Genomic DNA, 23,242 nt, shown 5'->3' on the forward strand with positions numbered 1-23,242 from the left:
CCAGCATATTTAAGTCACTGACAGCGACCATTTTTCCAAGATTAGACTTTTTCTCAAATCTTTTCAACATGTTCATGGCAGTAGATTTTTCTGCGGTTAATTTTTTTTAACAAGTAAAGTGCTGCGACGAAATTCTTATTTTCTATCGGAAGCCGCAATTTCAAGAAAAATGTATACTTACTTTCTTTACCAAATCTAAAAAGGAGTATAAAGATCCTCCTAAAAGGTTCAGTTTTACCCGTTATAATATCCATTATATATATACTTCCCTCAACAGACACTGACAGTTGAAATTTCGCTTCTTCTTTGATAAGTTTCTTAAAACAGCTGTTTAATAAGAAAAATATTTTATGAATGTTAGATTTTATTTAAACAGAAATGACTGACAATCGACATTTTCGCAGCTGTTCGTACGACGCTTCAATTCAATTTCTGACAAAATATCAAATCTGTTGCCTCAACATGGAAAAACATGCATGATAGGATTCATATGAAAACATTTAAGAACATCTGCACAGTGAAGCAGAATATTTATCATTATTCTTGAATATTATTGATAAAAAAAGAACAATGAATTATGTTACGCACTCAAACAGGAATTCCTTTTTGACATCCAGTTAATTTATATCCTCTTGAAGCCACACCTCAAATATATTGAACAGTTTGTATAATTTTATCACTTAAAAAATATTTATGATTTTTTTTGTATACTTTTATAAAGTGATTGTCTATGCAAAAGTATAATTGATTTTACTCAAAATCTGAGAAGCCTATGCTTAGAGCTCGCTAAATGTAAAAATATTTTTTTTCTTTCTTTATTGTTAGATAGGGGGCATTTTCCTAAACAATTATCTGTTATTAACAAAAGTTGAATGAAATATAAGTTCAAATTTACTATTATATCATTATTTATTTATATTGTGTGTAATTTAAGAGCATTTTGTTAGTAAACAATTGGTAATTTGGTTTAAAGTTTCGTTCATGGGCCCTTGCCAGTTGTGTGCCTACAATTGCCAGTTGTGTTATTCTGGTTAAAATTTTCAATTATAAAGAAAAACATTTTTTTTAAAAATCAGGAAATTTGATTCAAGAAAACTTTTGGGCAGTTTAATGGCAAATAAAATATCTTATTATTTTAATCCAGCCAATTCTGTTTCATGACCAAAACGTGAAGAAACATGAAACATAAAATAAAATTGTCCTAAGACACATTTAAGAAAATGCTAAATATTAAAATTTATTGCAAAAGTAAAAAATAATAAAATTAATTAATTTTTTAATTAACATTTTTATTGCAATTATGGTTACTTCTTTTTAATCTACATATTTCTAAGTAAAAGTCGCATTTTCAGTTATTATTTAAATCTCAGATTTGAAGAAAATAACAAAAGGGATTTTATACCATTCACTCGTATACTATCGATAATTGGGCACTTGCACTTCAAGAAGACAACCTACATCCACGCATGTGACGTTAGCACCAGCTATTCTTTATCAGCAATATGGAGTATTAAAGTTGAGCTAAGTTTCTCTCCATAACTTAAAATATTAATTAACGTTAATTTAATTAAATTTAGAACCGTATAGTACTTCGAATTAGTTGAAATATAATTCATTTTGGTCTTCTTCTTTTACGTGACTTAAATTTATCATTTGTTTACGTGTTTTATTGTAACCGTGATATGTTTTGTGTACCTGGCAACTTCGATGCATAATAAGTTTATGTTCTGCGTGGCTTCATGCCTTTATGTAAAAATATAGTGCTAGAATTAAGATCTTTGTGAAAAAATCTTTGTAAAAGAATAGTGAATGTGTCACATAAGAGAATTGATACTTGACAGGCTTGGCTTACTCAAAATGGAATGAAAAGAACAGTTGCTAACGTAAATAAATGCCACGGTTCAAGAGCCAATCAGAATTAAGATACCCACACTCCGTCACTTGCAGGTATCCCATTAGCAAAAATTTCCTGTTTGGTATTAGCTAACTTATAAAAAATTTTAAAAATTGTCGGCGCTCAACCCTGACAGAAACGAACCATTTAGTTTATTCACTCAGTTTTGGACTGAGTATAAAAACTGAAGATAAAGTTGATATGAGAAAAATTGTGTTTTTAAATATGAAAAAAACTTTTCACAATTTCGAATCAAAACAAGATAGCGAGTTTCCGCACGAAGACATCAAAACTAATAAAGAGTGGAAAACTCTTTAGCCGATGATATAGCTCATACTTCTTCACTTTTTTATCCCGATCTGGACGGGCAATCCACATTTCTCAACAAAAAATATGTCTCATCTTTCTCCGTAACGTGCTTCACTATACTTCTTCACATAAACCAGGCCTGAATTCCAAGAAAATTCCAAAAATGTCGTCTGCTTTTTTTTTATAATCTGCCGTGGGGGTTATAAGTGTCGCAAAAAATTAAAGAAAAAGATTATAAAACTATATAAATTTCATTTGCGAAGTACTAAGAATGTATTTCGTAGACAGAGACATTCTACTTGGAACGGCATAATAATTATCAATTGGGTACTTGCAAATTGGGAAAAGAAAATGAGTGATTAGACCCAACCATGACCATGATGAGATTTAAATCCCATGCTTGGGCCTACTCACGTGGTTGTATCAATAGTATATAAGTAATAACATTCCATAGATGACGGTCCGTTCGGCTTAATCAATATTCATTCATCAATTCATCATTTGAAGAAGATGATATTATTTTAGAAAAAAAGCTCAACAAATTGTTTTAGCTATGAAAAAAGCACAGAAAAGCATAGTTGAAATCATGGGGAAAACCTCTGGCGTAAGATCTATTTAGGCGCGGTAAAATAAAATTCATAAATCAATCAACACATTGCATGCAGACACTACCTCTTACTTCAGGTAGCCTCCACACGATTTTCTATAAGTAGTCTGCGCAGACTATTTAAAAAGTGAACCAGTTGTGCGCATGAATCCAAATTCTTTTTTAAAAGTGATGGAGAGAAATTTATCATAGATATTTGAGAATTGAATCTGTAGTGTGGTTGACAAGTAAATAAGACAAACCAATCATATTCAAAAATTAAAAAAAGAAAATTGACATATATTTCCTACCACGATCTTATTTTTACTAGATTTTCTATTAAATGCTTCTTTCATAAACTTGTTTACGTTCAGAATGGTCTGATCGGGCTACCTACAAAAAGTAGCGTGAAGACTTTCAGTTATAGCAGGCATCTTTTTCGAAAAATTTATTACAGTTGTTAAAGATTAAAATTTCAAAAAATTGGTAGGCAAGATTTTATAAAAGTTGAAGCAAATTTCTCACTATAGCTACAACTCTAATTTTTATAAAAAATTATGACGAGCGATTGTAGAACTGATTACAGTTATGTTATCAGTTCTACAATCTCAATACAGTATTAATGTTTATGGCAATCACGAATGGATAGTTTTTTGAAAAACACAGCGGAAACGAATTAGCTCTGCTACCACTTATTAAGTATTTTTTCGTGACCCGCTTGCAATCGGTTAAGTATTCCAATCCGAATCCGAAACCACAGATGAGCTTCGTTCAAAGAAAACCAGAACGAAAGAATTTCTGTTCGGTTTATTTGGGTGATCATAATAAATTCATTGGTAGATGCAGTTTTGCAAGAAATTTGTAGGCATTTTTAAGGAAATGATATGCATAAATATTCCTCTTTACTTTCAAATAAAGCATAGGACCTCTATAACTGCATCTATCACTATTTGTGGTTGGCCTCCATCCCTGCCTTGATATTGCTTTTGATTCATGTATGAACGTTCTTCGCCACGTTGAAATAACATAATAATATCAAGTAGAACAATTTTTCCTATAAATTGTGAGGCACCGAATATAGCATATATATATATATATATATATATATATATATATATATATATATATATATATATATATATATATATATATATATATATATATATATATATATATATATATATATATATATATATATATATATATATATATATATATATATATATATATATATATATACCCTCCAATCTTCTTTTCAGACGGTAGCAAAATTAATGTCTTAATATTTAGAAAAAATTAATTTTAGCGTAACTTTTTTTTTTTTTTTTTTTTTTTTTTTTTTTTTTAACAAACAAATATAACTTTATTGAGAACAAAAACACATAAATACAAAGAATATATATTCGTCGTCAAGAGGAAAATCCTGTCCAGGCGACAAAGAAAAGTAATACAATAAATTTAAAATAGAAATTTAAAAAAAAAAAAAAAAAAAAAAAAAAAAAAAAATACAATCATAAATTATTTTGCTCATCAAAAGACGTCATATATTGTTGAACACTGTAATAATAGAAAACAAAAAAAAATGCATGAAACTATATATATAAAAAAATAAATAAATAAATAAAAAAAATAACAAAGGTAACATAAGAAATTCGTTTGGATTGGCACAAGACTGGTATAAAAAATCAAATGCTTCCTTTAAAGTGAAAAATAGAGATCTAAATCGTCAATGTTCATCACAAATTGAAATAAAGCACGCTTAAAAGAAGAATATATTTTGATGTTTTGCAACTGAAATGGTAATTTATTATATAATTTAGGTGCTAAGTAAAAAAACTGTTTTCGTGAAATTTCTTTTGTAAAGAAGGGAATCTCATACATTTCAGTTGGTCTCCTTTCAGACACATTAGTTTTTAATTTGCATATTAATTTATTGTTGTGTAAATAGAGTAAAATACGAAAAAATACATTATGGCGAAATGGTAATAGGTTAATTCTTGTATATATATTGGTAGTAGTTACACTTGAATTATTTATATTTAGAGAATTAATAATCTTGAAGCATTTATTCTGAACTGAGATTAAGGGAAGTAAATTAGTTTTATATTCACCGCCATATATTATCGCACCATAATTAATTAAAGAATAAAACCAGGAGTAATAGAGTGCTTTCACAAAATTAAAATGAATTTTATTCTTAAGGTGATAAAATTTAACTAAAACGAAACGCAATTTTTTAACTAAATTGTTAATATGTGTTTTCCATTTTAAATTAGAATCGATATATAGTCCTAAATATTTGATATTGTTTACAGATTGTAGAATATAGCATTGACAATTTTCATTAGTACTTTTGCAGGAGAGAGAGTGAAATTTTAAATTTAAGTTAAATTCTGATTTTCTTAAACTGAAATAAATATATTTAGTTTTATTTAGATTTAAATTTAAGTCATTTATTGTAAACCATTTTGAAATTATGCGCAAATCAGATTGAATTTGAAAAATTAGTTGATTTAAATCAGTGCAAGAATACAAAATTACGGAATCATCAGCATACGTTATTATCTTACCAAAAAGTTTGAGTTGACAAAAGTCATTGATGAATATAATAAACAATAAGGGTCCTAGAATAGATCCTTGAGGAACACCACGGTTTGAAAAAATATAATTACTAAAATTACTTCGGATTTTAACTCTATGTTCTCTGTTTGAAAGATATGAAACAAACCAATTTAACATAATTCCTCTGAAACCAGCAAATTCTAATTTTTTAATTAAAAGATTGTGATTGACATTATCGAAAGCTTTTGATATATCAAGAAATATAGCTACTGTTGTCTTATTTTCGGCAATACTATTATGAATAAATTTTGAAAATTCCAAAAGAGCTTTTTCTGTACTTTTGCCTTTAATAAATCCATGTTGATTAACAGAGAAAAAATTTGTATGTTTTAAATAATTGTACATTTTATCAGCTAGAGCTTTTTCAATGATTTTGGAAAAAACAGGCAATATTGAAATTGGTCTATAGTTTGATAGGCAGTTTTTATCGCCGGTTTTAAAAATAGGAGTTATGGTTGCTCTTTTTAAAGAAGTTGGAAATATGGATGACTTGATTGAGGTATTGATGAAATTAGTTATAAAATTTATATTATTGAGAGCAAATAGTTTAATTAATTTTACATTAATACCGTCATAGTCAAAGGAGTTTTTATTAGAAAGAGAATTTATTAAGTGAAGTACTTCACAATCATTCAATTCTAGGAAAACAAACGAGGTTAAACTTGGTGAAATATATATTTGCAAACTGTTTAAATTTGGGTTTGAGGTATTGTAGGCATTTGCAAATGATTTATTGAATTGATCAGAAGATTCATAGTCGTTTAAAATATCAGGTAAAGTAAGTGATTTTCTCTGATTACCAATAATACCATTTACAAGATCCCATTTTTGTTTATTTGAATCACAATTTAAAAATTTGAATTTGAAATATTCTGATTTTGCTGTTTTAATTAAGTTCTTAAGCTCAGAAACTATAGTGTTATATGCTGTTTTGTAAATAATATCCCATGGATATTTTCTAGTTTTTTTGAATAGTTTTTCCTTTCTTCGAATTAAAATCAAGATATTATTAGTCATCCAGTTATTTTTGGCTTTTTTGTTTGATTTATGCTTATATTTAAAATTATTTTTTAAATTATTGAGTTTGAAAACAAAACTTCGATATTGTTGATCAAGAGAATCTTGAGGATTGTAATTAAATTTGTAATTTGACAGATAATTATTGAGCTTATTATAGTTGATTTAAATTTTATTTTCAGCTTCCTTAATTTTATTTACCTCATCGTAATGAACACTGCAAAAGGTTGGATAGTGATCGCTTATGTCATTTATGAATATTCCGGATTTGATTGAAAATTTATTTGTTTTTACGAAGACATGATCAATGCAAGTTGATGAGGAATTTACTCTAGTTGGTTTGTCTATGTAATTTTGAAATCCAAATTGGCATAATAAATTAATATATTCATGAGTAATAAAATCATCACTTAGAATATCAATATTTATATCACCCATCAGTATTATATTAGGATATTTAAGCTTAGAGATTATTACTTTAAGTTCAGTATTAAAAAAATCAACAGTAAAATCATGAGATCTATATAAAGATAGAAATAATAAATCTAAAGATTTGCAATAAAGTAATATAGATTCTGCGGAAACAAAATGTATAGCTAACTCTGAAATATCAAGACATTTTTTAATAAAAACACAAACACCTCCAGAGCGATTATTATTTCTGCAATTAAAGAATGAATTATAACCATCTATTGAGTAAAAATTAGTTTCATTTTGGTAAATCCAAATTTCCGACATAATTATGACACTTATATTTTCAATCATGCTAGAAATATGTGAAATAAAATTATCAAAGTTGGCTCTTAAACTTCTAATATTTATATGTAAAATATTAATGTTTAACTTACAGGTTGAGGTAATAAAAAACTTTAAATCGTCCAAATTTTCAATTTTTAGGCAGTCCGGCACAGATAAAAATGTTTCTTCAGTTGGATGGAGTATTAAGGTCTTGAGATGATTTCACACGTATTATTTTGGACGATTCATCTTTTCTCAGGAATATTTTACCATCACGAACCCAACAAAACTTGAATCCCTTTTCAGATTTAGCCTTACGTGAAAGATAAAATAGATGCTTCAGTTCGGGAGTCAAATGTTCATTGAAGTAAACAGGCATTTCAGTGAATCTGGAGTTGACTTCGCAGGTTGAAAGTTTACGATTTCTCAGTTTCTTTAGGAGCTCATCACGTACAGATTTGGATTTAACTTGAACGATGATGGGTTTAGGTTTATCTTTATTAAAGCTGGGGACTCTGTGAGCGGTGATCAGATTTTCGGATATATTAGTATTCGCAACATTATCAATCTGGGATATTACTTGTTGTATGTCTTCATTTTCACATTCGGGTAAGTTACTTATTTCAAAGTTGGATCTTCGGGAATATTGCTTGAGTTCAATAACTGCTTCTTTTAGTTCATTCAGTTCCTTCTTTATTTCTGTGCTTTCTCTAGTTAGCTGATCATTTTTTGCTTGTAAAGTTTTGTTTACGTTCTGTAGCTCTGTGATAGAATTTTTCAACTCTTGAATTACTTCACTGTTGAATTCAATTGAACGGGTTAAGTCATTGAATTTGTTAGTTATTAACTCTTTTAGGTCTTTATTTTGCTGTAAGATATCCTCGAGAATGTCTGGGCTAGTTGCACTTTTTATTTTCGTTGGATTTTCCTGTGATTTTGAACATTGTGCGCAGGTCCACTTTTGTTTTTTATCAACAGTAAGTCTTCTAAAAGCTCTTTCAGCGAAACCACCACATTGAAAATGAAAAACAGAATTGCATTCACCTTTGCATGTTAATCCATCTGAGTCTTCCAGAATTGGTTCGGCACATGCTTTACACAAAATTTTTGACGAAGACATTGTTTGAAGCAATATTTATGTATAGAAAGCTTGCTTACTAAAACATTAAATTGATATTTTCAAATTTTTATAATTATAAGTGAAATTAGACTTAAAACAATGGGTAAAATCAAAATATTCAAGGAGCGAGAAAAAGCGTATGCAACAGAGGCTACCAGTTGTTGCCAAAAAAAAAAAAAAAAAAAAAAAAAAAAAAAAAAAAAAAAAAAAAAAACTTGTCCACTATTACTTATAAAAGTGCAGGCCATATGGCTAGATTCTTAAGTTCTGATAAAAGTTTTATGAGAGATCCATTTGCTTTAAAAATTTCTACTTTGGTTCGCTACCACTAGAAAGAATTATTTCCAAAATCCTCATAAGTTGGAGGGTATGCATATATATATCATGTTTATACTAACCGATTTGCATAAAAAATTGAGTTACTATACACTAATTACCGTTTATATATGTAGTAAGAACTCTCGCTTTTCAACGAGGATTGAATTGAGGGTGTGACTGACAAAAACGTGCGAAAAAATTTTAGTTTTGCGCAATGACAGTTTGGTCCTAAATGTGGGCTCTAAAGAAGCTAAAGGCAGTGCAATTTGTATCTCCCGTCATATTTAAAATGGTGACGAAAAACCCCTCATTTCTTACTCGACAATTTTTTTCGGAGCTTTTCGTGGTTTTCCATTTCATGTTTCATCAAAAAGTTCTTCATGCTGGCAGATTTCTCCCAATACTTGATCCAGAAGTTCCCTAGTCTTCTGGGCGGGGTTTAAAATTACAAGTCATTGGTAGTCGCAAACTGAAAATTGGGTCTGCGGTAGCGAAATTCATAATTTAGCATTCTATATTAAAGCATTTTGATCATCACAGAAATCTATAGAAATCTATTGGGTTGTTCGGAAAGTAATTTCGTTTTTTTTTTTTTTTTTTTTTTGAAAATGAACGCCAATTTTCGTATAATGAATAAATATTTTATTAAATTATATATTGTCCATTCTGGTCCAGCATCTTTCGCCATCTTTCTGGTAGTAGCATGATTCCACGCTCATAAAATTTTTGGTCTTTGGTGACAAAAAACTGATCCAGGTGATTTTTGACCTCTTCATTTGAAGTAAAGGTTTTACAGTTCAAAAAATTTTGCAGTAACCGGAACGAAGGCACCAGATCTGGAGAATATGGTGGGTGTGGCAGTGTATCCCATTCAAGCTGTGAAAGCTTTTAGCTAGTGACCAAATATGTAGGAGGTCTCGTATTATCGTGATGGAACACTATACGTTTTCTGTTGATTAATTCAGTTTATCCAGCTGACAACAGTAGACTTCCGAATTAATTGCTGTGTTGTCCGGTAAAAGCTCCAAAAAAAAAACTATTCCTTTAAAATCCCACCAAACAGACAGCATCGCCTTTTTTGATGGATATTGGCTTTAGAAATGCTTTGAACCGGTTCATCTTTTTTGCTCCATGATCTCTTGCGGTTGACATTGTTATAGACAACCCATTTTTCGACCCCAGTAATGATGCGCTTCAAAAATGGATCATTTTCGTGACGTTTGAGAAGTGAATCACAGACGTCAACGCGACGACGCAAATTTCTCTCCGTGAGAACATGGGGAACAAATGTATCGAGATTCGAGGTTAAATCCAGGCCTTTCAAGTGGTCATAAACAGTTGAATTCGATAAATTTAACCTATCACCGATCTCACATGTTGTTATTCGTCGATATGCATCAACTAATGCCTTTATCAGCCTCATCCGGCTTTCCAGAATGTGGTGCATCTTTGACATCGAAATTGCCTGATCGCAATTTTGCAAACCAGTTCTATCACTGGCGTACTGTCAACACATCTTCTCCATACACATCGGATGATTTTTTTCTGGCATGAACAGCATTTTTACCTTTTCTATAGTAAAAAAAGTAAAATATGACGAAAATGCTGCTTATTGCTCTCTATATATAAAAGAGCACCAACAAAAAACTACTGCATAGAATTAATTGAACTTTTTCACGCACAAGCCTTACTGTAAGCTCTCAAAACATATAATGATAATGCGGCTTAAGTGTGAAGTTGGGTTCGAAAAAATACAATTAAATCCACTGTCTGAAAAAAGAAATTACTTTCCGGAAAACCCGATACATATTCTTAATGAATAAAGTCATGATAACTTATTTGTTGTCAGTTTGAAGCCTCTTCAGATCCTGTTGTATACGTATTGTATATTAGTTTTATTTTAATCGTCTGTTGTTCTTTCCTATGCTTGTGTAGTGTGTACAGTCCGCAAAAAAAAAAAAAAAAAACGAATCACCCTGAATAACTTTCGTTCTAATGATCGGATTTTCACGAACTAAGTGTCAATCTTAATGGTTTCTGGGGGTGACCTTAAATATGCTAATTAATTAGTGCTAACTATTAATTAAGTTACGAAATCAGACACAAAAACGTACTTTCTCTGAATAAACATGCCTTTTTTTTTACATATTTGGATTTCTTATCTTCAAAATATAGGGGGTAGCCGCAATCTGGGAAATGTGGTCCTCATAGTTTGGTCAGGAGAGCGATTCAAAGTTCGTACCCCGTAATGTTAATTTCGCTTTTTGCGTTTTCAGTCATATTTTTAAAACTAATGAAGCAATTCAAAAAAAAATTGCACCCACTCATAAAACTCATTTACCCAAAGATAATTTCATGCAAAAAATAATTTTTAATAATTATTTATTATTTTTTATTATTTAATTAAAGTAAGGATGAAAAAATATTGAATTATAAGGTATGAATTTTTTTATACCATATTAATCTACATATTTTTCAATTGAAAAATCTAAAGTTTCAACTGTTTTTATTTATTAGAAGCTGAGAAAAATTAAAATTAATTATTTTTAAAAAAATAATTTGGCGACAATAAAGAAATGATTAAATGGGACGATTAATATTAAAATGTTAATATTAAATGTAACTTAAGAGGAACTTGACTTCGCGCGTGTAGTGTAAAATTTCATTCATACTTTTTTCGATAATAACCGTTTGCTAATCTTTTTATTTTTATTTCTTTCACACTATAAAATACGATGTTTCTTTTTTAGTCATTTAATAATTTATTTGCAATTTAGTAAAGAATTTTGAATAAAAAACACTTTATTCCACAAATGTCTAGTTTTAAAAAAGCGTGCTTCTGATAGAATACACCAGATTGTGCTTATTTAATGTGATTATTTTTTATTTTTTTTATTTTGTTTTTCAATAACTGATACAATTTCAATAATATACATATGTATGCATAGATTTGGAATAATATATTTATCAATTTCTTGAATATATATTTTATAAATATTAATAAAAATACGTAGTCAACATTTTTAGACATCTCTCACAACATCGCAAATTTCTCAACATCTTATAGGGTGAACTAAACAATGAAGGAACACTTAAGCTTAGCTTGCCTTTAAAAAAAATTCATAAAAATTTCAAAATTTGTAATTTTAGCTAAATGATGGTGTCGACATATTTGTTATTAAATGCAAATTATGTAAAAAAAAGTTAGATAACTTGCATAGTATTGTTTTAAGCTTTTGGTGGTTTAAATAATAAGTAGTAAGATGACCAAGTGAAGGAACAGTTCTTACCAGTGAATAAACACTAAATTTTCCAGTGAATGAACACTTAATTTTGAGAATGTTTGATGCTCGTTAGGCATCCATAGGCCACACAAATGTCTAAAAACAAGATTTTTCTTGGAATTACGACATATAACCATAGTTAATGTGGAAAATATTACCTTTTTTTTCAGTCATGGAATGGAAAGTAAAATATGTTTGAATACATAATTAAAAAAAAATGTTTTTCATTTTTTTCTCACAGTTTAATAGTCCGTTCTAAATTATGAATGTTTATCATTGTGTAATCCGATGATGTTTTTATTATTATTATAATTCGATCATTTTTTGTTTACTCTTTTCCCCATATTTTTTAAGCTTTTTTTTAAAATCTTTTTAAGTATTTTTTTTCTCTTCGTCATGAGTAATTTATTTCTTTTTCTTTTGATTTAACCTTCCTCTTTTTTCCAAATTTTTGGAAGCGTAAATGTATCTTCGAAATTTCTTTTGATTTTCCAGTTCCATTTCCAGAATTCCTCACTGGATAATAAATGAGAAAAAGGAGTTTCGATGTTTGAGTAAAACCAATCTCTCATTGACTTATATCTAGTAGTTACTTATGAAACCAATTGTTTTTGCAACTAACAATGCCTCAAGAGGACTTATCTCAAAATCAGTTTTCAAGATACTTTCATTATTAATGTTAGTTGTCTCAGCTTCAGAGCCAAAATTTGATTATACAATTGTTCTTTTTGAAATAAATTCATCAATATTGAGAAAAGCACAGGCTATTGGATAATTGGGAGATTAAACTTTTCTGTCAATGTTCCTTTAAAAATTTGCAACATAGCTTGTGAGATTTCCTTTTCAAGCTTCTGAAGAAATAGCGCATCGTTACTCTCGAAGCATGTGTTTTGTTGATAAGTTGTCTTGCTCATTAACTCTTGGTGTCTGTTTTGCATGCATTTGTTACAATCAACGTTTTCTACATCGAATGAAAAAATATCGCATTTCATAAAAGCATTTTAACTTCATCAGTTGATGCCTCAAATCTTATTTAAAAATGGATGTAAAATTTTCTAGACATATTGTTTTACAATTCTTTTGTTTTCAAGATCTAACGAGAGATTTCCAAGAATTAGGTAGAAAACTAAACCAGAAAATTTGTTTTAAGGAACAAAATTTGCTCAGTTTCAAATTAATATTAGATTTATGCCTATCCAGAAGAAGCAAAATATGGAATTTGATTGCATTTTTAATTAGCCATGGGTAGAAACATTTGCAATATGTTTGTAAAATGTTGCTGTGGTCATCGTTTCATTTCATGAATAGCTTTTTCCAATGAAGTATGTAGCAGGGACTGATTCTGTAATATCTCAACGAATTATTTTGTAAGGAAAAACTATCAATGGAGGTACTTTTTCTTTCCTAGGTACTTTAGAATATAAATCCTTATAATTTTAAATGCCGAAGATTTTCCCCGTTTAAGGGCAGTATTCAACTCTTGTTTCATTAGCATTGTAAATGCAATCACTTTATAAAAGGATGCCAGGGCTACTTGCCTCCTAAAGATTCTTCTGAAGTTCTTAAAACCAGTATTTCGAATATTATTCTCTAAGGGAAGTTTTGCCTTTTGAAATTATCTTCGCATTGCACTGAGTTATCGGTGGATGTCGCCTTAAAAAAACTTCACCCATTTTTCACCTAGATAATTGTCTTTAAATGGATTTTTCCTACCAGTTCCCGTTAGGACATTAAAGACGGCAATAAGATAATAATTTAGCTAATTATTGGCACAAAATCCTGCAAAGAAATTTTCCATTCAAGCTTTTATTATTATATTTAGTTGTTATATTTAGTTAATAAACATAGTTTATTAAGGTGTCTAAGGTATGATGTAATAACTAATCACTACATTTATAAAGATAAATAATAAATTAATTACTATTATAATTCTTTAAATAAATTTAGCAATTAAATTTGCATATTTAAATGAAATTGTTATAGGAACTATTCATACAACATTTAACTGGATTTTAGGAGTCCTCTATGTCGCTGAATGCTTTTCCAGTGAGGAACAGTGAAGAAGCATGCCTGTTCCTTCACTGTTTTTTTTTTTTTTAACATAATTTTGATTTATAATATGACAAAAGATACAAGAAAATTAAAATTTTTCTTTTATTTTCATTAACTTGAAAAAATCCCAGTAAAGGAACACTTGTTTATTCATTGGTTTTTCATCGTTCGGTAATCCAGCTAATAAACACCCCCTAATCTCAGTACTTGCTTATGTTATGATGCTTAAAATAAATAAAACGTAACTTCAATGACCATATTTTGAATTCTCTTTTTCACAATGAGAAAAAAAGCATTATTATATGCAATTAATTGTAGTTTAAACGGATAACAACAAACACTGACCTTATAATTTTGTCAAAGAAACAATGCGTTGAACAGATACTAACAAATTCAAAACTTTTTCCAGAGAAAACTCAAAGACCAGGTAATTAAATTAGATGAATTCCTATTATTAGGTAGTAAGCTACTGTTACCAATCAATCTAAATTAAAACGTTTAAAATCTTATTTCTAAAAAATATCTATGAAATGCTCCTTCATTTGTTGGTTTACCCTGTATCATCCTAATCTTAAAAGAAATTTCCGGAAGTGTATCGCAGAACTATTTTACCAACTACTTAATTAAATTTTAACATTGTAAAAATGTTATTCTTTACCATTTTACGTTTATTATTTCTTCATTAATATACTAATAAATTTTTTTAGAACTTTAATTTAGATTTTCTTTAATTTAGGTTTCCTTTTTAAATTATAGTCAAGTTTTTTTTTAAAGAATTATTGTCTGCTAGCTAAGAATAAAACCTTGTTAAGAAATTAAAAACATTCAGCTGTTTAAAATTATTTAAGGCAAAACAGCTGATTATTTACTTAGCATACTATTTTTTTTTGAAAAAAGAATATAAATTATTGATTGTCTTTTTTTGTTTTTGTTTCTTGTGACTTCAACTTAGATTATCTAAAATAGTGTTGATGTTTTATAAGTCACTACAAAAAGGATAAAGATACCGAACATAAAAAGCTGTGGAATACGAAGCCAATTTTTTTAGTGTCTTAAAATATCTCAGTATCTTAAATGTTGTCCTACTATCTTAGTTGTGAAATTAAACTTTTAATTATCTGACCACGTGTGATTCACTAGTTATTTCATTATATCTTTTACTCTTTATGGTACCAAGTAAATTTTTTTTCTGATAATATACTAAACTATTTTGTTTAATTTTTTACTATAGCACGATTTCCAAGATATTATTGTAGTATAATTTGTTATCAGGAAAATGCCTTATTTTGTTAAGCAGGAAATACTAAAAATTGAAATTTGTAAGGATTCCGAAGCTGTGCCAATTTTAGAGTCATCTGATTTTTTAAAAAAATGCTATAAAAAATACATAATTTCCGAACTTATTTTAATAAAAAAAAAATTAAAAAAAAACGTGGCAAGTAGGTTAACATACTTTTTACAGAAACTGTGAAAACTAATTTTTCCTATATTTCGTCAAAAGAGGATAAGAATGATATTGCTCCAAGGGACCTACTCAATAATTTCGCTATTTCCAGAATGAAATCTGTTTGATCGAAACATATTATTCCTTGAAAATTAAAACGAGGGAAAAATTAACTTTTATTATTTATCTAAGCTTATTCAATTTATTTAATGATAGCGGTATTAAGGTTAAGGATATGCGTTGGAAGCTCCGTTTATTATTATACTATAAATGCATTCAATCATGTAGCTTGAATAATTTATTTTAAGTAAATTATTTAATAATTTTAAGCAAATAAGGGTGTAAAAATAAACTCGATCGAAATACTCCGAAAGTATACCCTGAAATATATGTAGAATAAACTTTGGAATCGATATATAAAAAATACCTTTTCAAACAACTTCGAGTAGGACGGAAACGCTAACTTGTTTAAAAAAGTTGTCCTTGTAACTATTTAATTTCGATTACTGGTACTAGGGGACATTCCATTTTCACATTCGACTTTTGAAATTTCAATTGTAAGCGGAATTTTTTTATGACCTTAAATTAAAATGTTAAGGCTTGCAGCAAGAAAAAAATTTTTTTTTACTGCATTGATTTTTTTACAAAGCAGTGAATTATTATTTTTTCAATCTAAGAACCTGTGCCTATAACATATGTAAAACTTATTTTAATATCGAGTGAAATAATTTAATATGTTGTGTAACTAAATGGATAATCCCAAGAAAATGAATCGAAAATATAAAAACTTCATTGATTTAAAAAAATAATAGATGATAATAAAAATAGACATGTTTTGAGCGTCCAATAATAAAAGTCACAAGTTATCCAAGCCTGACAAGTCTTGAGAATGGGCGATTATATTTGAAATCTCGAAACATGTCGACTTTTACTTCCCTCTTCATATGTTTTGAAGCCAGTTGAGTTTTTATCGTCAATTATACTGTTTTACATTTGGGTCTTGATCATTATTTTGATAAGGATTTTACACTCGTTAAAGTAAACATATGCATTTTAATATTTTATCAGGATTCATGTGGTCTTTAAAAACGTAAGAACATCAATATTGTAAAAGTTATATTTAACTTAAAAATTAACATTTTGACACCAGATATTTTGAGTTAATGAAATTAAATATTTTATCTTTTAAGTTTTTGTGCCCCCATTTCAGTATCTTAAGGATCTTACGAGCTTTGTTTAAAAAGAGAGTATCAAATATATATTAGAAAACAAAAATAGCCATAGTAGCAGTATTTGGTGGTAAATGTAGCTTATCGTAATTGAAGAATATGCTGTGCGACATTTTATGGTGAATTTGCGAACGTATAAGTTTCAGAATGTATCGAAACATGAGGATGCTATTTGCTAATCATCTTTATCCAAAGAAAACGATGTAACCTAAATATCTAGTAGAATGAAGCGATTTTTTAAACAATGAATCCTACAATATGTAACATATTATTTCAATATCTTATTCTTAAACGTAACATATTTCAATCTTTTTAAAATGCCACTAAACATTCAGCAATTCCTTGAGTTATAGAAAAAAGAAATATCGTAAATTATAGAAAACCTTGTGAATGTGCATTAGAATTATTATACAATCTACATTTTATTTTTTAAGCACTTTTTTTTCCTTCAAACTTTCTTGCCTAGAAGACTCGATTAAGGCTGTAAAAATGATTATCCCTAAAATTTTGTATATAGCTATAATAAGTTATGTTCATTTGATTTTAGTATAAAATCCTCGAATAAATGTAGTAAAAACAGTGTAATCTAAATAATATCAGATAAAAAGTTCATGTATTTAAATTCTAAAAACTATCATAAATAATTTATAAATCGATTTAAATTTACTTTTCAGAGGAGATTAAAATAATTTTTCTTTTGCTTTTTGGACAGAAATCCCCTAAACAAATTGTTTATTGCCTAGAAACTTCGAGATATTTTCTATTAACAATAAATTAAACCTCTCCGAGCAATCACTGAACATTATTTCAATTTTTTTACTATCAGAGGTTGGTTGCGTAGCAACCTAGTAAAATTAAGCACTCCTCTTTTGAATTAGTCAATGGGTTATCTTAAAATATTTATTTGCGCAGGCGACTTTTTTTGGCGGTTTTCTGGACTATCGCCAAATATATAAACCTTTATTGCGGCCCAATTTACCACCCAATTTTTTTAAAATTTTGTCTACCCCCCCCTAATTCAAGTGTCTAGATTCCAAATATGTAAAAAAAATTATATGTTTATTCAGAGAAAGTACGTTTTTGTGTCTGATTTCGTAATTTAAATAATAGTTAGCACTAATTAGTTAACATATTTGAGGTCACCCCCTGGAACCATTAAGATTGACACTTAGTTCGTGAAAATCCGATCATTAGAACGAAAGTTATTCAGTGTGATTTTTTTTTTTTTTTTGCGGACTGTACACTGGTGAGCAACTTGGTGATGAAGAAGCAGCAGCTGTAGGTGAGGCGGGCCTACTGGCCTACTCTGCGCATAACATTTTCATTCATGTAAATTTAAAAATGTTTTGTATTTAAACAATCAATTTGAATTGAATTAATCAACAACAACATGCCAATGTCGTGGGTCCTTCTTCTTGACTAGTAAAATGTAATTCAGAATTTCGTCACAATTGAGATACCTATAGTTCCATCCCACTCGGTTTTGCCCCTCTGTACCCTATTTAGCTTCACTGTACCTTACTGATTTATTTTTCATTAATATTTTACATAGCAACATTTACGCTCGATTAGAAGTAAAACTGTCGATTAGAAGTAAACTGCTCGTAGAAGTAAAACTGTAATTGGAATAATAATTAAAGACAATTTTTTTTAATATAAACAACACCGAATAATTATTAATTTTTGCAAAATGTATGTTCAAATCATTCCTTTCTAATCGATAGTTGACATTGTCAGTTAGAATAGAATTTATAAAAGGCATAAATCGCCAAAACAAAAATTTTCTACAGGTTTTTTTTAAAAAAAAGAAAGAAAAAGGGAAGGAAAATCTAACGAGGAAATTGAGATTGTTGGCCGTTATGCAACAATACTTATTTAAGCCATAACATATACATTTCTAATGATTATGACGTTTTATATTTTTTTTTTAATTTTTCAACATTCTAATCCTTGTAAACTTTTGAAGTTGCTTAAAATCATTGTTGTTACCTATGAGACTTGCCAGCACCAGCCAGCCTGCTGTGGGAAATCACAGCAGGGGGGCAGAGGGTGCGCTTCCTGTTTTTCGGTGGCATCATCTATAGTCAGACCAAGAATGAGAATTCAGTCGCACTCACGTCACAACTCATTTTACAGGGCGGACCCATTCATTCCTTCGCAGGTAGTAATTTTGACCTGAACAAGAGAAAGATCAATCTCCAATTCAGTACCTCAAGAAGTATTTCATTTTATATTTAATAACCGTCTCTAAACAGTCGACACAATTTTTAAGGTTTACGACTATTAATGTTCAACGCCGTAGCGTTGTAATTTTGAATCCAATCCAGAAGACGAGGGAATTCCTGGATCAAGCATTGGGAGAAATTGCCTTAGTGGAGGACTTTTTGATGGAACTGACCCGCATTTGCGTTACAGGGAGAGGAAATCCACGAAGACCTCCCCCGGTTAGCCTGACGGCAAGGGGACTCAAAGCCATGATCCGTCTACCACTATTTTACGTCAGCACTGTGGTCGGTGCAAGCCGGATACGGAATTCGTATCCACTAGCCATCACTGGAATTAGAACCCGGTTCACCTCTTTGGAAGGCGAGCACTCTATCCCCTGAGCCATCACGGCTTCCCAAGAGGTATTTTCTTTTATTTTATAACCGTCGATAAGCAGCAGACCCAATTTTGGGTCTACGACTTTTAATGTTCAACTCCGTAGCCTTGTAATTTTGAACCAATCCAGAAGACAAGGAAACTCCTGGATCAGTACCCCAGAGGTATGGTTTGCTATTGGACCATGGAGGACTTTGAGACTGGTCAGATTTAACTTGTATCAATCACCATTTACTACCCTGGGGATCTTAGGCCGGAAGGGATCGAACCCACAACCTCTTGAACATGGGGCCAGTGCCCTACCAACCAGGCTATCCGAACCCCAAGGGTTATTGAATTGTTGTAAAAACTTGGAGGACTTTGTGACCCTGACAGATTTCACGTTCACCAGTTACCATTTAATACACTGGGATTCTTCAGCGTCTGGATTCGAATTCATATTCTCAAGAACTCAACTCTCTACCAACCCGGCTTTCACGGTCCTTGAGAAACGTTTTTAATAGTGGAAATAAAACTGTGATTGGAATAATAATAAAAATGAATATTTTTTTAATATTATCAGCACGTAAAACAATACCAAATGATTATTTAGCTTTCAAAATGTATGTTTAAATTATTGCATATATAAGTCGTCAATTTCATTTAAAAAATTGAGATTGTAAAATCAAGTATGAATTCTCAAAACTTATATTTTTAATAGATTTAAACAAAATGAAAAAAAAAAATTTTTTTTTAACGAAATTGAGGAAACACGGAATTTGAGAGAGGAACCTTATTGCAACAATGACTAATGAAGTGAAAACATTTATAATTCAAATAATTATATTTTATATTTTCTTGATTTTTCAACATTTTAGTGTTCGTAAACTTTTGAAGTTGTTTAAAATAAAATATAGTGCACTAAAATAAATCTTTTATAATAAAATTATGGCTGAATTTTAAAAAAAATTTCAAGCATTCGATTCTCCATTTTTTTAAAGATTTTTGCTTATAAGTTCTATGTTGGCTAAAAAAATTAATTTCTTTTTTTCATCAGGTTCAAAATAAAATAAAAGGTGGTAATGTAGTATTGCTATTTCTATGAACAAAAGAACCATAACAGAAAAAAAGTAAAAAAATTTAATGTCTTTTAAAATCTATTGATTCTTAAGTTTACTTCATTTTTCGAAAACAATATTGCAATTTAAGAAAAATATCGATTTTTCTGAAGGAAAAAAAAAACGGTAAATTCAGAAGTATGCATTTGACATATCACGCGCGTCCCACGGAATGCTAGAAAAAAACCAGTCATTCCCGATACCGTTATTTGTTGTAACTGATTATGAAAAATGTTGCTTTTATATATGTAAGTGTTATATCCATATATAAAAAAAAGAAATATGATACTTTATCATTCATTTGATAAAACTTCGTTTTTTCCATTGTTATTTTTAGCTTACATATACAGACTTCATCAGGTATTATTTCTTTTGTTGTTAACTGCCATGAAAAAAAAAAATGAACGAAGGAAAACAAGCAGTTGACATTTTTTAGTGAGATTTAAGTACATTTGTATCAGAAAAAAAAATATTTTCCTTATAATTTTGTGTTTTTAATGTCAAATATATTCTAAAATGTGTAGATAATCGCTTATAACGTAGGACTTCAGTGCATATGTGTCAGAAGGGAAAATATTATTATTTTTCTTATAATTTTGGGTTTCTAATGTCAAATATATTCTAAAATGTGTAGATAAACGCTTATAACGTAGGACTTTAGTGCATTTGTATCAGAAGGGAAAATATTATTATTTTTCTTATAATTTTGGTTTTCTAATGTCAAATATATTCTAAAATGTGTAGATAAACGCTTATAACGTAGGACTTTAGTGCATTTGTGTCAGAAGGGAAAATATTATTATTTTTCTTATAATTTTGGGTTTCTAATGTCAAATATATTCTAAAATGTGTAGATAAACGCTTATAACGTAGGACTTTAGTGCATTTGTATCAGAAGGGAAAATATTATTATTTTTCTTATAATTTTGGTTTTCTAATGTCAAATATATTCTAAAATGTGTAGATAAACGCTTATAACGTAGGACTTTAGTGCATTTGTGTCAGAAGGGAAAATATTATTATTTTTCTTATAATTTTGGGTTTCTAATGTCAAATATATTCTAAAATGTGTAGATAAACGCTTATAACGTAGGACTTTAGTGCATTTGTGTCAGAAGGGAAAATATCATTATTTTTCTTATAATTTTGGGTTTCTAATGTCAAATATATTCTAAAATGTGTAGATAAACGCTTATAACGTAGGACTTTAGTGCATTTGTGTCAGAAGGGAAAATATTATTATTTTTCTTATAATTTTGGGTTTCTAATGTCAAATATATTCTAAAATGTGTAGATAAACTCTTATAACGTAGGACTTTAGTGCATTTGCGTCAGAAGGGAAAATATTATTATTTTTCTTATAATTTTGGGTTTCTAATGTCAAATATATTCTAAAATGTGTAGATAAACGCTTATAACGTAGGACTTTAGTGCATTTGTGTCAGAAGGGAAAATATCATTATTTTTCTTATAATTTTGGGTTTCTAATGTCAAATATATTCTAAAATGTGTAGATAAACGCTTATAACGTAGGACTTTAGTGCATTTGTGTCAGAAGGGAAAATATTATTATTTTTCTTATAATTTTGGGTTTCTAATGTCAAATATATTCTAAAATGTGTAGATAAACTCTTATAACGTAGGACTTTAGTGCATTTGCGTCAGAAGGGAAAATATTATTATTTTTCTTATAATTTTGGTTTTCTAATGTCAAATATATTCAAAACTGGGTAGATAAACGCTTATAAAGTAGGACTTCAGTGAATTTGTGTCAGAGGGGAAAATATCATTACTTCTCTTATAATTTTAGGTTTCTAATGTCAAATATATTCTAAAATGTGTAGATAAACGCTTATCAAGTAGGACATTAGTGGATTTCAATCGTAGGGAAAGATAGTATTATTTTTCTTATAATTTTGTTTATCTAATGTAAAATATGTTTAAAAAATGTGTAACTAAATGTTTATAAAGTAGTAAGCACATAAGTGTTTTTGTTTTGGTAGAAAAATATATTTTTCTCAAATTTCTGAGTTTCTATTGTCAAATTTATACAAAAATACTTAAATAAATGTTTATAAAGTAATAAGGACTTTAGTGCATTTGTATCGGAGTGAAAAATATTGAATATGAAAGAATAATGTTTTGCTTATAAATATTAAGTGATTTTTAAAAAAACTAATTAACGTATAAATGTCCTTTTCAGACATAAACGGGATTCCACTTCCTGCATCTTAATGTATGGTGATTTTTGATGACTCAATTTTCTTATTTATTAAATATTCATTTCGTATTATAAAATATTTTTAGTTTAATTGGATTGATTGAAATATGTTCCATTTAATCTAGTTTTTCAACTTCAAACTTTAAGGCTGAAACTTTTTTCAACCGCTTTCAGAAGAGCAATTAAACCTATGAAAAATACATCAAACTGAAATTTTAAAATTTACTACCTGAGTTTAATCGAATGCAATAGAACACATTTCAAATCATAAAATTTAAAAAAAAATAAATCGAAAATACAAATTAGTGTCTTAAGAAAATTGCGTTCTTATAGTTAATTCTTCATAGATTAATATAGTAACTACCATCTATTTCCTGTCTGGAAAACTTAAAAGTAAAGAACTTAAAGAAAACGAATAGCTAAAACTTATTAGATAAACAAAAATTAATAGTCAAAACGATAATTATTAAAATTAATTAATTATTAAAATTAATTCATTAATAAGATTAATTAATAAAATTTATTACTTAATAAAATCAACAAATAAATAAAATTAATTAAAACAAATCAATAAGAATTATCTAATTAATAAAATTAATTAAAACAAATCAATAAGAATTATCTAATTAATAAAATTAATTAAAACAAAGATTAATAGTTGAATTTCGAGAGCCATCAGTTTTAAAAAGAATATTTCATTTACGGAGAAT

The 23,242-nt window shown here is 28.7% G+C and overlaps 1 long non-coding RNA gene across 1 annotated transcript in view; it reads left to right on the top strand.

The window, feature by feature from the left end:
* The first annotated feature begins 451 nt into the window (after positions 1–451).
* The window catches only part of LOC139426493 (uncharacterized), a 106,964-nt gene continuing 84,173 nt past the window's right edge, over positions 452–23,242 (top strand). Inside the window, exon 1 of the long non-coding RNA XR_015433655.1 lies at positions 452–661. This is a non-coding gene — a long non-coding RNA (uncharacterized LOC139426493). The remainder of the gene's footprint in view (positions 662–23,242) is intronic.

The sequence above is a fragment of the Parasteatoda tepidariorum genome, chromosome 5, assembly GCF_982258835.1.
Source record: "Parasteatoda tepidariorum strain Cologne lab strain chromosome 5, Ptep-v5.0, whole genome shotgun sequence".
Classification (NCBI taxonomy): Eukaryota; Metazoa; Arthropoda; class Arachnida; order Araneae; family Theridiidae; genus Parasteatoda; species Parasteatoda tepidariorum.